Raw genomic sequence first — 18,339 nt, forward strand, 5'->3', positions numbered from 1 at the left:
TGTCACTTAAGTTTGGGAGTAGAAGTGCAGATGGAGAAGGTGGAGGCCAGGAGTCTCCAACCCTGGCTGCATCTTACAGTCGCTAAGGAAGCGTTTAAAAAAATACCAATGCCTGATCAAGTGGGCTTTATTCCAGGGATGCAGGGATGGTTCAACATCCATAAATTAATCAATGTGATACACCTCATTAACAAAATGAATAAAAATCACATGATAATCTCAATAGATGCAGAGAAAGCATTTGACAAAATACAGCATCCATTTATGATAAAAACTCTAAATAAAATCGGTATAGAAGAAAAATACCTCAATAAAGCTCATATATGACAAACCCACAGCTAATATCATTCTCAACAGAGAAAAACTGAAAGCTATCCCTCTAAGAATGTGAACCAGACAAGGATGCCCACTTTCACGACTCTTATTTAACATAGTATTGGAAGTCCTAGCAAGAGCAATCAGGCAAGAAAAAGAAATAAAAGGGATCCAAATTGGAAAAGAAGAAGTGAAACTGTCACTCTTTGCAGACAACATGATTTTATATATAGAAAACCGTAAAGAATCCACTAAAAACTTTTAGAAATAATAAATCAATACAGTCAAGTCGCAGAATTCAAAATCAACGTATCAAAATCAGTGGCGTTTCTATACACCAAGAATGAAGTAGAAGAAAGAGAAATTAAGAATACAATCCCATTTACAATTGAAACAAAATCATAAAATGCCTAGGAATAAACTTCACCAAAGAGGTGAAAGATCTGTTCACCGAAAACTATAAAACATTGTTGAAAGAAATTGAAGAAGACACAAAGAAATGGAAAGATATTCCATGCTCTTGGATTGGAAGAATTCACATTGTTAAAATGCCCATACTTCCTAAAGCAATCTATAGATTCAACGCAATCCTGATCAAAGTTCCAACAACATTTTTCACAGAAATAGAACAAAGAATCCTAAAATTTATATGGAACAAGAAAAGACCCCGAATAACCAAAGGAATCCTGAGGAAAAAGAACAAAGCTGGAGGTATCATACTCCCTGATTTCAAAATATACTACAAAGCCATAGTAACCAAAACAGCATGGTACTTGCACAAAAATAGACACACAGATCAATGGAACAGAATCGAGAGCCCAGAAATAAACCCACACATTTATGGACAGCTAATTTTCGACAAGGGAGCCAAGAGCACACAATGGAGAAAGGAGAGTCTCTTCAATAAATGGTGTTGGGAAGACTGGGCAGCCACGAGCAAAAGAATGAAAGTAGACCATTATCTTACACCATGCACAGAAATCAACTCACAATGGATTAAAGATTTGAATGTAAGACCCGAAACCATGAAACTTCTAGAAGAAAACATAGGCAGCATGCGCTTTGACATTGGTCTGAGCAGCATATCTTCAAGTACCATGTCTGACTGGGCAAGGGAAACAAAAGAAAAAATGAACAAGTGGGACTACATCAAACTAAAAAGTTTCTGCACAGCAAAGGAAACCATCAACAAAACGAAAAGACAACCTCACAATTGGGAGAAGATATTTGCAAACCACTTGTCAGATAAGGGGTTAATATCCAAAATATACAAAGAACTCGTATGTCTCAACAACAAAAAAAACAGCAATCCAATTAAAAAATAGGCAAAAGATCTGAACAGTGATTTCTCTAAAGAAGATATACAGATGGCCAACAGGCATGTGAAAACATGTTCAACATCATTAGCTATCAGGGAAATGCAAATCAAAACTACAATGAGGTATCACCTCACTCCGGTCAGAATGGCTATAATTAACAAGACAGGAAACAACAGGTGTTGGAGAGGATGTGGGGAGAAAGGAACTGTCATACACTGCTGGTGGGAGTGCAAACTGGTGCAGCCACTTTGGAAAACAGTATGGATTTTCCTCAAAAGGTTAAGAATAGAACTACCATACAATCCAGCTATTCCACTGCTGGGTATTTATCCAAAGAACATGAAAACATGAATGTGTAAAGATGCACGCACCCCTATGTTCATCACAGCATCATTCACAATAGCCAAGACTTGGAAGCAACCTAGGTGCCCATCAAAGGACGAATGGATACAGAAGATGTGGTATATATACACAATGGAATATGACTCAGCCATAAGAAATGATGAAATCTGGCCATTTGTGACAGCAGGGATGGACCTTGAGGGCTTTATGCAAAGTGAAATAAGTCAGAGGGAGAAAGTCAAATACCTATGATCTCACTCATAAGTAGGAGATAAAAACAACGACAAACACATAGCGACAAACACACATATAGCGTCAGAGATTGGATTGGTGGTTACCATGGGGGAAGGGGGGAAGGGAGGCGGAAGGGTGAAAGGGGAGATTAGGCACACATGTGTGGTGATGGCTTGTAATTAGTCTTTGGGTGGTGAACATGATGTAATCTCCACAGAATTCAAAATATATTACGATGTACATCTGAAAAAAAAAAAAACCCCAAAAAACAATGCCTGTTCCCTCTACCCCATTCTTATATAATTTTCTGGGCTGGGGCCTTGACATTAGCATTTTTAAGACTTCCTGAAGTGATTCTAATGTGTAGCCAGAATTAGGAATCCAAGTGTAGAAGACTGGATGAAATGTGTTCTGAAGCCTGAACTGGCCCTTAGAAGCTTGTGTGTTTGTGTGTGTGTAACAATATCTCAGTACATAGATTCCCTCGTCTGTATTCCCAAAGCCCTTGGGTGGGTAATCACTGGTAAAGTGCTCATCCCATTGCATGTTAGTTAGTTGCTAGCCTATTAGGAGAGATCTAAGATTTAAGATGTAAGAGTCAGGAGTTCCTTAATAATAGTAGCTGCATTTATGAGACCTCGCACTGGGCTGGGTTCACTGACTCACCCTGACTCGTACAGCTTGTAGGACGGGTGCCAGCACTAAGCCCAGGTCTGCCCCCTTTCCAGGACAGAGCAGAGCGCTGGCACCTAGGTGTTCAATCATTGTCATGTGAAGTGACAAGGAGCTCTGTTTTCTTGTGCAATGCCTCTCTTTATTAAAAGCCTAGGACTGGTAAAATCTGACATATTCAGGAACGTAGTGGGAGAGAGGTTCGAGGAGAACTGCCTGGCACGTGAGAAGTTTATGATATGCTGGGCGCTGTGCAGTGACTCTGTATCCCTTGACATGTATTATGCGATTACTCTGGGTCTAGCATCATACTAGGGACTGTGAAATCCACAAGAAATATCAGATATGGTTTCTGCTCCCCGGTGAGCTTATTATCAAGGCTCATTTGTAGTCTAATTACTGCATTTTTAGGTGGCAAGTTATGTGCAGAACTTAAACAGGAAAATGCTAGTGGTCAGAGGGCCTTTTGAGTTCCTGAAGTTCAGGCCCTTCATCTTGCAGCCAGCGACTGAAGCCCAAAGCAGGAAGCTACTTGCCCAAGGTCACAGCACTTGGGAATCGCAGAGCCAGGCTGGCATGCCAGGCCACCTCCCTTTGAGGTCCTTTTACACTGTTCTGTCACTCAGATGAAGGACAGGTGAACCTAATGGCCCATGTTAAAACTTTACCCAGAGTTCCATTTGTTGTTTCTGCTTCTGGGCTTCCTTATGGTTGAGGAGTGGGGTTTGATAACACTTTGTCTGGCGAGGGCCAGCACTGGTTATGGCAGGAATTATAGCTCAAGCCCAAGAGACCTGCAGATGGCCCATTTACCCTTGACTGAAACAGCCATTGACTCTGGGCCCTCACTTTTCTACTCTAAGGGGCGTTCCCAACCTTTGTGTGTTTATGACTTCTGCCTCAGTTGCTCCTTTTTTTTTTAACCTTTTGTGAAACTTACCTTAGAGGCAGGAGGTGCCTGTTTTTGTGTGCGGGCCTGAGAATTAGTGCAGTGGGGCAGGTGCCTAGTGGTGCTAGCCAGCATCGGGCTGGGTCTTTTTGCCCCGTTCCCTGTCAGTTCCCAAGTCCGAAATTCAGTTCCAAGTCTGGGGCTTTCTCTGAAGAGTCTGGAGTAATTGGCGGTAGAGATACTTCTCTTCCCAGAGCTCTTTCCCCACACAGACATCATTAGGGACCTGACAGCTCTGCCTTCTGGTGTGCTAGGTTATGGTAATAGTCGCAACTAATATTTAACGAACACTTAACCATGTACCAGGCACCCTGTGGGATTGATGCTATTATTGGCATTCCCATTTTACAGATGAGTATACTAGGATTCAGAGAGGTTAAGTAGCATGCCCGAGGCCACACAGCTGGAAGGTGGCCAAGCTGGTGTGGACATCTAAGTCTGGCTGACTCCAAAGCCAGTGTCATTAACTACTAGGCTAATAGAGTTTATCATTTAAAAAGATTACCAATTACATTTTTTGTATTGATGAAGAACAATCTGCCAATTTTCTGCAAGCCTATTTAAAGAACTAGTCAGAAGAAAAGAGTCTTGCATACAGGTCTGTTCTACTATGGGGTGGACTGTATCAGGAGACCTGCCAGTCGCCAGCACTGCGGGGTCAGCTAAGTCATTTCCCTTCTCTGGGATTCTCTTTCTGCATCTGTAAATGAGAGGGTTGGACCTGATGATATCTAAGCTAAGCTCGCTTCTAGTTTTGACATTTGGTGATACTTTGGTTTATTTCTCGCTTCCTGGCAGAATGGAAAAGTCAGAAGTGGATAAGGCACAAAATGCATCAGAAATGCACAAGTGGGGAAAATCTAACAGTGCTCCCAGGAGCTTTCTGGATGGGCCAGTTAACCTCAAATGGCTTAACTATGCTTGGACAGTTACACATTGTCTCAGTTTTCCCTCAGGAATTTATAAAGAAATGGAGTTTCTTTTCAATTAGCTCCTCACCCACATCAGAAAGTACTAGCTTTCTTTTATTTTTTTTCAAGGTTTTATTTTTCCTTTTTCTCCCAAAGCCCTCCCAGTACATAGTTGTGTATTTTTATTTGTGGGTCCTTCTAGTTGTGGCATGTGGAACGCCGCCTCAGCATGGCCTGATGAGCAGCATCATGTTTGCGTCCTGGAGTCGAACCGGCGAAATCCTGGGCTGCCAAAGCAGAGCACGCGAACTTAACCACTGGACCATAGGGCCGGCCCCTAGCTTTCTTTTTTTAATTATTTATTTTTATTGAAGTATAGTTAACATACAGTGTTATGTTAGTTTCGGGTGTACAACATAGTGATTCAACATTTACATACATTATGAAATGATCATGATAACCATTTAATAACCATCTGTTACCATATAAAGTTATTATAATATTATTAACTCTATTCCTTATGCTGTATATTACATCCCATGACTTATTTATTTTATAATTAGAATTTTATACCTCCTAATCCCCTTCACCTGTTTCACCCAACTCCCCACCCCCCAAGTACTAGCTTTCTTAAAGTGGCTGTTATTTAATTTCAGGCCTTGTAATCTCTAAAAGTATTTTTTTTCCCTTTTTCTCCCAAACGCCCCCCCCCCCCGGTACATAGTTCTGTATTTTTAGTTGTGGGTCCTTCTAGTTGTGGCATGTGGGACGCTGCCTCAGCATGGCTTGATGAGCGATGCCATGTCTGTGCCCAGGATCCGAACTGGCAAAACCCTGGGCTGCCATAGCGGAGCACGTGAACTTAACCACTCGGCCACAGGGCCAGACCCTCTAAAAGTATTTTTAAAGATCAAATAAAGACTGAAAGGTAACAGGGCACTTCAATGTGGGGTGCTTATATTTTATTGGTCTATGTTAGATTTACTAGAATTTGTGTTCTACTTTGCAAGAAGGCTTTGGGAGATAGTGGTTTCTAGAAGAGAAGCAATCGAAACAGCAGGTTGTGCATGTAACTTTTATCTCCCTTCAGAGTTTCAAAGCAGAGATACAGAACTAGGTCTAGTATAATTTACCTTTCATTTATCTGTTTTGTCATAAAAAATCATCTTGTATCAAGAACACTTAAGGTTAATCATCTATAAGACCTATGTGATGCTGTAGTTAGAACGGTAGCTTTGATCTTAAAAATATTTTTATGTTACTCTTGGAGTGTGTGGGTGTGTGTCTTGAACCTGGAAGCCCTTATTTTGGATGGTTTGTGTATCAGCGCGCATCAGGCAGGGCTCTGAAAGGCTGCCCCGAAAGCCAGGCTTTTCTCTCCTCTTCTGCCTGTTCAGATTAGGTACTCCCATTAGGAGGGACAAAATCATTTACCTGGGGACAGAAGGGGAAGCCCTGACAGGTGGGCTATGACGGCAGTGGTGCTTGGCACATAGTGCTGTGCAAATGTTAGCCTTCTGCTCGTTGGTCCCAGGTTAAAACCCTTGGGATACTCATCACCTGTGGGCAGTCGAGTCTGTTAGCCTGGCAGCGTTGCCATATGGAAGGAGTTAAAAGCCCCGGGGCATCAAAACCAAGCTGCATGCACATCCTATTCTTCACCTGGGGCTGGGTAAGCCGATAGGAGTACATTTTCTGGCTGTGAATATCCTGGTTTTCAGAAAAAGAGTGGGTGAAATGAGGCCACACAGCGGCAGTATTTCTGTGGGTATTTTTTAAAAATACTGCTCAGTCATGCCATGAAATGGCACCAGCATTTCATCTGGCTACATCACAAACACTAACTTGGATACCCTGCTGGTTTGCTGATTTTCAGTCTTCTGTTCGCATAATGATTATTTGCATTCCCATTCTAATTTTGGCCTCTGGTCTCAGAAGGAGAATTGAAATCCATAGCTTCATACGCGTAGTACCCACTTCCCTCTGTTTCAGGAAGTAGCTTCTTTTAGTACTTCTTTTCTGGCTTGGTGTAGGCTTTGGAGTCAGAGAGATCTGGGTTTGAAGCTACTTTCCATCGCTCATGAGCTGTGTGCCTTCAAGCAAGTTACCTAATCACGACCACCCTTGTTCCCATTTGTAAAAGGGGGCTTAAGAATTTTTTTTAAATTCTTCTCCCCAAAGCCCCCCAGTACATAGTTGTATATTCTAATTGTGAATGCCTCTGGGCGTGCCATGTGGGATGCCTCCTTAGCATGGCCTGATGAGCGGTGCCGTGTCCGCACCCGGGATCCGAACCGGTGAAACCCTGGGCTGCCAAAGTGCGCAAACTTAACCACTTGGCCACCGGGCCAGCCCCTTAAGAATTCTATCTACCCCATCAGGGTATGGAGAGAATTAAATGAGTTAATATTTGTGAAGCCCCAAGAGAAGTGCATGGTACATAGTAGGTGTTCAAAAAATAATAGTTACTGTCTTCCTCCTTCCCCCCAAGAAATGGAGCCAGTAACAACCACTTCTCTTCTCATGCCTCAGGAAGCTCTCCTGGCATTAGTCTGCCCTAAGGAGCTGAGGTGTGCCTTTTCTTTTGATGATGAAGAGTAGCCATCAGGAACTGTGGATTTCATTCTCATGGGGAGCTTGAAGTTGTTGATTTTTGCTGCCAGTTAAAGGGTTGGTAAGATTGGGGTGTAAATCTCCAGAGAAAGGGTGTGTGCTTCCACTAATTGCTCTGTAAACAGCGGGGTGTATGGGTAATGAGCTGCTTGTTGGGTGTGGGAGCTCAGTGCCCAGCCGAAGGGAAAACATGGCTGAGTTTCATTGGCTCCTGTGACAGGTGGCTCCCTGACTTTTTACCCTTGAGATGTCTTAGAGTCCAACAGTTAGAACCTTGGAACTCCGGGCAATAGGCCTATTAGCTACTTCTTCATAGTAATAATAACAGCTTGCATTTTTTTTAGCTCTTACTTTGCACCAGGCACTGTTCTATGTGCTTTATGCATATTAATTTACGTAATCCTCAGAAGAATTCTAAAAGGTAGGGCACAAAACAACTGAACAGCTTGCCCAAAGTCACACAGCTAGTGGTGGAGCTAGGTTTGGAAACCAGGCAGTCTGACACCAGAGTCCAGGGGCGTCACCAACTAGCCTGTACAGTCTCTAGTCATTTATTTTTTCTTTTTTAACTTAACAAGTTGTAATTGTTAGTTGCTGGTGTCTAGACATGCATCTGATTTTTGTTCATAATTTTTGTATTCAGCAACCTTGCTAAATACTTTTACATTAATTATAATTTATCTGAGGATTCTTTGGTTCTCTATGTTGGTAATCATAATCTGCAAATAATGAGACCTTTGTCTCTTCTTTTATAGCTGTTGTATTTTTTATATCTTTTTCTTGTACTGTTCTGGTTAAGACCTCTAGTATAATGTTTAATAGAAGTGGCAAGAGCGAGGACCCTTATCTTGTTCCCTGTCTTCAAGGATATGCTTTCAGGGTTTCACCATTAAGTACAATGTTTGCTGTAGGTTTTTTTATTGATACCCGTTATCAGATTATAGAAGTTCCCTTCTGTTTGAAGTTTGCTGAGTTGTTTTTTTAAAATCAGGAATGGATGATTCATTTTATCAAAGGCTTTTTCTTCATCTATTGAGGTGATTGTATTGCTTTTGTTATTTAATTTTTCAATGTGGCAAATTACATTGATTTTCTAATATTAAACCAACTTTGCATTACTGGAATCAAATCTCCTTGGTCATGATGCATTATCTTTCTTGTTGCTGGGTATGGTTTGCTGGTATTTGATTTGGTGTTGTTACTACTGTGTTCGTGAAGGAATCTGGCTCTAGTTTTCCTTTTTTTATACTGTCCCTGTCAGCTTTTGGTAATAAGTTTATGCTAGCTTCATAAAAAGGGTTGGGTAGTGCTTCCTCTTTTTCTGAACTCTGCGGTAGTTTCCATGAGATTGGAGTTATTTGTTTCTTGCATGCTTGCTTGCTGGTAGAACTATCTAGGCTTTAGTGTCTTCTTTCTGGGAAGATTTTGAACTACTACTGATTCAGTTTCTTTCATGATGATAGGAATTTTCAAGTATTCTATTTCTTCTTTAATCAGTGTTGGTAGTTTATGTTTTGCTAGGAATGTGACCATTTTGTCTAAATTTTTAAATTTATTGGTTTAAAATTGTTAGTAGCCTCAACACAAGAAACTGCAGAAAACACTACATAACTATGAAAACCAATTTAAAAAGATATATGCACCCCCATGTTCATTACAGCATTATTTACAATAGCCAAGATATGGAAAAAACCTAAGTGTCCATCGATGGATGAATGGATAAAGAAATTGTGATATATATATACATACACATACACACACTATGGAATATTATTCTATCATAAAAAAGAATAAAATCTTGCTATTTGTGGCAACATGGATGGACCCCAAGGGTATTTATGCTAAGTGAAATAAATCAGACAGAAAGACAAATACCGTATGATCTCTCCTGTATGTGGAATTTAAAAAAAACAATTAAGCTCATAGATACAGAGAAGAGATTGGTGGTTGCTAGAGGCAGGGGTGGGTGAGGAGGAGGAGAGGGGAGTGGGAATGTGGTGGGAGGTGGGAGAAATGAGTGAACTGTTTTTTTTTTTTTACTTCAAATGACTTATTTTAAGTACCAAAAAAAAGAAGCTGCAAATTTTAAACAGCCATCTTCCTTTTCATTTATAATATTATTTTAAAAAAATCAATCTCACTTGAAGTTTTTGTTTTATTTATCTTTTATAGGAAGCAATTTGGGCTTTGTTAATCCTCTCTATAGTATGTTAGTATTTTATTTTGTTAAATTCTGCTAATTTTTAAAATTTGTATCTTTCATATTTTGAGTTTTATCGCTTATTCTTTTTCTAACAAGTTGTATGCTTAGCTCATTTATTTTCAGGCTTTCTTTGACTTTAAACATTCTAAGCTAGAAATTTTGTGCTACCTCCTGCTTTAGCTAGATCCCACAAATTTTGATATGTAGTATTTTATTATGTTGTTCAGTTCTAAGCATTTTGTAATTTCCATTGTGATTTCTTAACCCATGGTCTGTTTAGAAGGATTAAAAGAATTTTTTGAACATTTTTTTTAGTTACCCTTTTGTTGTTGATTTCTAGCTTAATAACAGTGTGATCAGTGTGGTTTCTTTGAAATTTGTTGGGACTTGCTTTGTGGCCCAGCATGAGGCCAATGTCCACTAGATGAACCTTGTTAATTTTGCTGCTCTTACAGCCTTACCCAATTTTTTGTCTGCTTACTCTATCAATTGTTGGGCAAACTGTTAAAATTTAGCACCACAAAGCTGGATTTATCTATTTCTTCTTTTAGTACTGTCAACTTTTACTTTATATATTTTGAAGCTATGTTATTAGGTGTGGTAAGTTACTTTTTTACTTTTCTTTGTTACATTCATTGATCAAATGTTCAGCATAGGGGTTCCTATTGTAACTTAGCCTGTAGATAGATGAATAAGGGTGACTTGGTGAAAGCAAATCATCCCTCTAGGTTGGGTGGGTAAATTGGATTTTGAGCTCCAGGGAAGAAACACATTTAAAATCAGAATTGCACCTTCCCAGTTATAGAATTAAATTCTTAAAGCAATTTGACTTTGCCAAACAAAATTAACACCCTCATATCCTCAAGTGCCAGAGGCTTTTGTTATCATTAAAAAGGTTTTGAAAGCGAATATTCCTTTTGGGTTGGGTGAGAGGTTCACAAGGAGAGTTTTAATTCTCTTGGGCTTTATAAACATTACTCTTGGTTGGTCAGACAGGTTTCAGACCCTTAGGCATTCTTCTTCCTATTACCTAGCATTTTCTGTGGGACCTGGCCCAAATCTCATTACCTCTCTGCCTTTCAGATTCAATGGCTGTAATTATGTGGGTAGTACTCGTTTCACTTGTACCTGACAGGGGCGAGGTGTGCCGAAATTGAGATAATAGTTGCAAAGGGGTTCTAAATAATTCATCAGCTCCTCCACTCGCTGCAGAAAGAAAATAAAGTCTGTGGGAGACAAGTGCTCACAAGTATCCAGCAACAGAAATGATGGCAACGACTACACCTTTTATTAGATTTTCAAATAGATCAGACTACATGAAGCTGGAAGTCATACAGAGAGACAAATTACATTTGGTCGCATTTGGGTGGGAATCGAACTTTTCAGCTCCAGCTCGTGAGCCTAGTGGTACTGTGAAATCTCATTTTCAGGCTCTGTTAGGGCAGCCCCTGATTCTGATTGTATTTCCTAAATAAGCAATTGGAGCTAGTCCTCTTCACTAGAGAGTTTCAAAGAAGGGGTAAAGTGAGGCAGCTAGGACCCCTTGTTTTCAGCTGGCCTTTTCTTTAAATGCAATAATACTCCTTCTTTGTTTTTTAAAATAAGCTTTTATTTTTTGCTTATAGAAGTAACATATCATAAATTTAAAATTCTTACAAACACAGGAATGTAGAAAGAAAGGTGAAAGTTCCTGAGAATCCATCTCCCTCTCCCCATTTTCTTCTTTTTAAAGATCTGCGCTAATGTCAAAAGAATCTCCTTCCCACCCTCTGGTTGTTTCCTTCAAATTTGCTTTTCTCACAAAAGTGTAGTGCCAAAGAAATTCCAACCGAATGGGAGAGCCCTAGATTTTACAGACAATGGAAGCATGAAATACAGGTCAGGGCTTGAAGGAACTGGATTTGGAAACACCAATTATTCATCCATATTTAAAAATGGATAAATTACAAGGCAAGGAAGAAGATTTGAGGTACTCACACCCTGATCCAGCTGGGTTTATGTATATTGAGGGGATGGGTGGATAAGAGGCACAATCCAAATTAGATCATTTCTGTGAAGCTGCTTTGTAAACTGTAACATGCCCTACAAATGTGAGATTAGCATTAAGATTGGTGCTGACTCTGGGGTGGTCATGTGTGTTTGTCTAAACAGCTAATATCTGTCAGTGGGTCATTGCCCAAGGAACTCTCAAAAGGATATGCTGTGCTTCTGTTGTTACTTCTATTTGCAATTCCAAAGGTTTACTTGATTGCCCTCGGTAGCTTAATATATACTACATCAAAAGAGTAGAAAAACAGAACTCAACCTTAGAGAAGAAAGAGCAGAACAAGTGAAACTTACTAGTGATGTACACAGTTAAATAATCCACCTGATGTGGGGAATTAAAGAAGCATATAAGCATAACCTAGTACTGCCTCAAACACAATAAAGTGGGTGACAGCACTCTGTAAACTGTAAAGCTTGGTAACAATGCAAAGGATTGTTGTCGTCATGACTAGTGAGACTGGCTGTCACCCAGTGACTTAGCTTCCAGGCAGTTCCAGAGGTGTCCTATAAGCCCCTTTCCTATACAGGTGCTGGAAAGTGCCACAGAAATGCAGTCTCCTGATAGCTGTAAAAGCCAGGCACCTAAATTTAATAAGACGTTTGTCAAGAAGATGGAAGATAATGACCAATTTTTGGTAGACAGATAGGTGCCTGCCGAAACAAAGCCTGTATTGAACTATTTTGTAGTGGGAAGAAGCTATGACAACAAATTACTTATATTTGATTTAGAAGAAGGACAGCAGTACAGCTTAATGGTTCAGAAAGCTCACGAGAACAATTGTTGGCACCAGGTATATGTTAACATATAAAATGTTAAGGATGATCTGTTAAATAATTGAGCACCGCAGTGCATTCTGTCTTCTCTCTCTTGAACCAATACAATATAAATAAATTTTTAAAACACAGCCAGCAGAGTTACATGCAAATTGCTCTGTTTTATAAGGTACCCCAAATGAAATTCACAGCTTTAATTTGCTGAAATCCAAAAACAGTCATGTGTTTAAAAGAAAAAAAAAACCCAGAGACCTATTGACTGTGTTTTTATTCCTTCCAGACCTGAAATTGTGGTTGTTGGGAGTCGCTCATTCTGTAGATGATTAATCTTCTTTGTGATTGGCAGCGTGCTTATTTGAAAGGAAACTACTCTTCTGACTGTTTCCATCCTTTCACTGTGTTCATGCCTGAGACAATGAGTAAACAATAAACAGTAGTTTGTATGAACTGGTTCTTTGCAGTGCATCTGGGGAAGCAGGCCTGAGGCACGTGGTGGAGGCATAGAGAATCTGGAGAAAGCCTGTGAATATAGAGCCTTTCTCTGAGACAGCTCTTTCTTCTTTCTGAAGATAAAACCAAACAGATGGCTCGTATTCCTTGGAGATAGGTTTTAGGGTCTTCTTGACCATGTTCTAAGGGTGGGTAGATCTAGGGGTTCCTTGAGGGCTCTTGAGACAGAAGTTTCAAATACTTCCATTCTCTCCTTTGTACCTTTCCCTGCCCCTCCTTTCTCTTAACCCAATGTTATCTCCCTGTGTTCTTTGAGAACAGGAAAGTAAAGTAGGAGACAGGAAAAAGCTTGGAAAATGAAGGACTGACTTCAAGAAGACAGGAATACCACGCTAAACTTTCAAACTACCTCTCCAGGCAAAAGTCACACATTTGCATGTGGCCCCCTCCTTTCTTTGGAGGGAAAAATTTGATTGGTCATTCCTACAGGGAGGAGGCCATTTCATAGGGTTTATTCAGAGGGGGAAGTTTGAAAACCATAATAAGTCAAATCTCAAGTTAATCTTCCCCTTTTAATGAGGAGTGGCCCAGAATCATAGCTGTTAATGAATCACAGACTTTGCCTGGCATACAGTTTAAATTCCATCCTCTTAAATGATCTGGTGTTCTGTTTTTTGCTGGGGGGCATTGTGTCACATCATGTCCTCATGTCCCAGTCTCCTCAGAAATTTCTAGTGCTCCCAATTATTCACAAAATAAAATCTGAGGTTGTTAGCCTGTTCCTTGTGGCCCTTCACAGTGTGGAAATAGACCTTTTAGAAAAAGATTGCACAAGTAACATATTCGTTATAGAAAATTTGGAAAATATAAGGGTTGGCAAACGTTTTTTTGTAAAGGGCCAGATTGTCTCTGTCACTACTACTTAATTCTGCTCTTGTAGCATAAAATGAGCCACGGACAATGACCATATGTAAGCGAGGGTGTGTATTTGTGTTCCGATAAAACTTTATATACAAATCAGTCAGTGGGTCAGACTTGGTTTGTGGGCCATAGTTTGCTTTGAGCCCTGGTATAGACAATAAAAATCTTCCATAGTCCTGCTACCAAATGTTAATAATTTTGCTTATTTTCCTCCTTCTATTCATATTGTTTTACATGGTTGTGGCTATATATTCTATGCTACTAATTTTGTACTCTGATTTTTTTCACCTAACATTCTCATAAACATTTTCCATGTCATCTGAAACTTGTCAGAAGCATAATTGTTAATGGCTGTCTAATACTCCATCCTATAACTAAATTATTATTTACCTAATCATTTCCAATTGTTTTCTCGATTATAAATAACATGGCAAAAATACTGCTTTGTGCATAAATCTTTGTATTTCAGATTATCTTGTAGGCCATTTGCCTTGAAGTGAAATTATTGGCTCGGGGGTATGAATGTTTTTAAGGAGCTTGATATTGGCTTTCCAAAAGAGTAGTACCCATTTACATTCCCACCAGCAGTGTTACATACCCACCTCTTCCTTGCCAACAGATACTGTCACTAAAGCAAAATATTTTTAAAAATGGCAACTAAGTTAATATGTAATTCTTTGATTATTAGGGTGGTTGGAAAAAAATTTCAAATGATTGCTGATTAGCTGTCATAGTTCTTCTTTGCCTCACTCATCCGTAAATGTACCCTGGGCCTTAATTTGCTCCCCCTTTTTGCTCATACAGTTTTCCCCTTTCATCCTCTGCGCTCCTTGTGTCAAAATTCTATTCCTCCTCTAGGGCCTGATCCAGGTTTGAATTCGTCTCCATGGTCATGCAGTCCTGCCTTGTGCCTCCCACTCGTCTCATCTCTCTGCCCCATAGTGCCTCTCTTAGCCTTCCTCTCTTTCGACCTACTGTAGTTTTCTGTGTATGAGCTTTCTTCCCAGGGCAGGCACTGGGTCATGTTATCTGTATCGGCTCCAGATTCACATAGCAGAGGGCTTAGCATACAGTGGCCTGACTACTCTATTCATGCTTTGTTGAAAGGTTCCTGAGGTCTGCTGCATGTAACTTTAAAAAAAAAGCTGCGACATTACAGTTATCTGTGATATTCCCAGAACTGGTTGGGATCACTGATAGGAATGCTTTTCTGGTTACTTAAGATGGGCTATATCCCTAAGTCCTGTGTATTCCTTTTTCTGAAATCTGGATCCTCCAATTTTCCAAGTGATAATGCACAACAATTGTAGCACGCCTTAGGCTGCTCGTCTCTTGCATGGATAGTATGGTGCTATACTGCACCGTCCAGTAGAAGTTTCTGTGGTGATGGAAATGTTTGATAATTGTACTCTGCTGTACAGTAGCCGCTAGGCACATGTGGCTACTGCGCACTTGATAGGTAGTTACTGATGCGGGGTCGGTGAGCCGAGGAGTCGAAAGAAAGATTTCTTGGACTCTCAAGATCTGGCAGTAGTGCTCTTTTATTTAGAGAATAGTGTGGAATAGCATGGGGACAGGACCCATGGGCAGTCAGGCTGCTGCGTGGGGACAGGGCCCATGGGCAGGAGGAGCCACTGCTGCTGCCCTGAGTTGAGGGTTAGTGCTAATTTTGTAAGGCATGGGTATGTGAGTCATCTCTTTACAAGACAAAGGAAAGAACATGAAAAAAAGTTAAAATGCTATCAGTGCAGGTGGGGTCTGGTCACTGGGTGATCCCATGACTTTTAGACAAGAATCAAATTGGATTAAGTAAAGGTCAGAAGCCACCACCCTAAATCAGTTACATGAGATTGCCAGACAGCAACCAACTCAAGTTCTTGCCTTCCCCATTAAGAGTTTCTAGGGACAAGGTCATCTCTCTTCTTCTTCCTGGTACAGAGAGGGAGGCACCTTTTACAGATAGAGATTTACCTTACAAATGTAAATGTGTCCCAACAAGGGCAAGTTCCATTCCTCAGAGCCTCCTTCCCTGTCCCAGTTTATCAAAAGCAATCAGCCCCAAACAATCCCGATGCCAAAGAGACATATCCTGGGGTGGCCAATTTCAGGTCCCTACAAGGTCATCCCTCCTTCCTTCACAAATGCAAGTATCTCTCAAAGAGCAAGCAAATTCCAGTCCTCGGAGCCTGCTTCTCATCTGCAGTTTTAAAATTAACCAGCGTAAAATCCTCATCAGTTACTGCAACTGAGGAACTGATTTTTCTCATTTTCTTTAATTTTAAATACTCTAAATGGAAATAGCTACATGTAGTGGTGGCTACCATATTGGACAGTGCAGGATCATATGCAATATTTAAAAGTACAGTCCCTTTGTTATGGCAAAGAGAAGCTCAGTATTTAAAGTAATCTACAGTTACATTGATGTTGTGGCTGCCTGGAATTTTGGAGAGGCAGCCCAGATCCTGGGAAGACCATGGAGAGAGAGGAAGCTGTGAATTTGCTTCAAAATGGAAACTGCCCCCAGTGGGAGATGTGTGTTGGGAGAAGAGGAGATAGTGCCGGGTTGGTAGGGTGGAGGCAGTGCGTGGCAAGCTGTATGTAATACCAAGAGGAGATGCTTGGACTCATGATACGGTCAATAATAAGGAAATATTAAAAATTCATGAGGAGGAGTGACTGATGAGAGTGGAGTTGCAAGGTCACCTCTGCCAGGGGCGTGCATGCAAGCTGCTGGGAGAGGATGTGAGTTATTGGCCCCTCCTTTATTGGATAGGGCTGGGCAGTAGTGATTCACCAACTCCATCAAAACCCAGCCACATCAGAAAACACAAATGATTTATTTTCACATTAGCTTCCTGTTATTGTGTGCCTTCCTGTGGCTTAGATACACGCCAGCATCAAGCGCCAAGGGCTTGTAGTTGGGAGGTGGGAGAGAATGGCCGCCGTTTGAGGGGAGACAGGCTGGTCACCGCTGCTTAGCCACAGTCAGAATTGCCCTCTGTGGCCTTGGGGCCTTGAAAGATGTGTCTTGCATGGCTCTCTGATCCTTGAGAAACAACCTGGGAAGTCACCCATTCTGTTCCCACTTGCCTGCTCCTTTAAGGGCCAGTCGCAAATTTCTACTTTTTTGTTAGAATATTTTTAATGTCATTTTTTTTTTTGAGGAAGATTAGCTATCTGCCACCAATCCTCCTCTTTTTGCTGAGGAAGACTGGCCCTGAGCTAACATCGTGCCCATCTTCCTCTATTTTATATGTGGGACACCTGCCACAGCATGGCTTGCCAAGTAGTGCGTAGGTCCACACCTGGGATCCGAACCAGTGAACCCTGGGCCACCAAAGTGGAGCGTGCAAACTTAACTGCTGCACCACTGGGTTGGCCCCTCATTGTTTTTTTTTTTAGACTTTCAAGTAAGTCAAACATTTATATTTCTTCCTTTTGTCTGCACCTTACTGCCCCTACCCTGTCCCTTTTTACATTGCTTATGTTTCCATAACTCTCTTGCAACTTTAGCAGATGGGCTTGATAATTGTCTTTGTTCTAAAGATCTGCCTCTGGACTCATTTCTAGGAAAAACGAAAGTGCTATCAAAGAGACTCTCCCTCTGCTCACACTCCCCAACATGCCCAGCTAAGGCAGCCACTCCCGTTCTCTACCCCACCTGGACTCCTAACCTCCAGGCCCAGCTTGCCTCAGGGAGACAGCCTAGCTCAGAAACAACCTCCCTTTTGGGAAAACATGTTCTAGTTAAGTCCTGACTGGAAGTCTTCAGAAACCACTGAGCCGGGTGGGGCCTTGGGAGACAGCTGATGGTTAAATCTCCATGTGTCAGCAGGCCTTGCAATTGAGAATAGAGTGCATCTGGGCTGGCCTGGTGGCGTAGCGGTTAAGTTCCAAAGTTCTGCTTCTCGGTGGCCTGGGGTTTGCCGGTTCGGATCCCAGGTGTGGACATGGCTCCACTTGGCATGCCATGCTGTGGTAGGCGACCCACATATAAAGTAGAGGAAGATGGGCATGGATGTTAGCTCAGAGCCAGGCTTCCTCAGCAAAAAAAGAGGAGGACTGGCAGTAGTTAGCTCAGGGCTAATCTTCCTCAAAAAAAAAAAAAGAGAGAATAGAGTGCCTCTTCTTCCACTCACAATTGAGGGGCCAGTTGTTGGGAGAAAAGGTGGCCCTGTGTGAGCCTCACCTCACCTCCTGCAGTTGAGATACAGCTGGAATAACTGGGAGAAGCACTTCTCTCCCAGCGTAGTGAAGCAGCTTCCTCACTGTGGCCCGGTTCAAGGAAAGAGAAAAGTGCTTGCCTCCAGTCACCGTGGGTGGGAAGGAGAAAATTAAAAAAAAAAAAGCTGCCTTGAGCTGTACACTTAAGATTTTTGCAAAAATCAATGTCTTTGATGTTTTCTATCCTGATCATGGATGTGGTATGGTTTAAGGGTTAAGAGCATGGGTTCTTGCAACACACACTATTCACTGAGAATGTACTATCTGCCACTAATTCTGCTGGATACTAGAACCGGACACTAGTAGATTAAAATTTTGGTTCTGCCAGTTGTTAGCTATTTGAGCTTGGGTGAGTTTCTTTGAACT

General features: G+C 41.2%; 1 protein-coding gene across 5 annotated transcripts in view; it reads left to right on the forward strand.

Annotated features, from left to right (window-relative positions):
* TMEM164 (transmembrane protein 164) overlaps positions 1-18,339 on the forward strand; it is a 256,816-nt gene that overhangs the window by 20,112 nt on the left and 218,365 nt on the right. The window lies entirely within an intron of this gene.

Source organism: Equus przewalskii, chromosome X, assembly GCF_037783145.1.
Source record: "Equus przewalskii isolate Varuska chromosome X, EquPr2, whole genome shotgun sequence".
NCBI lineage: Eukaryota > Metazoa > Chordata > Mammalia > Perissodactyla > Equidae > Equus > Equus przewalskii.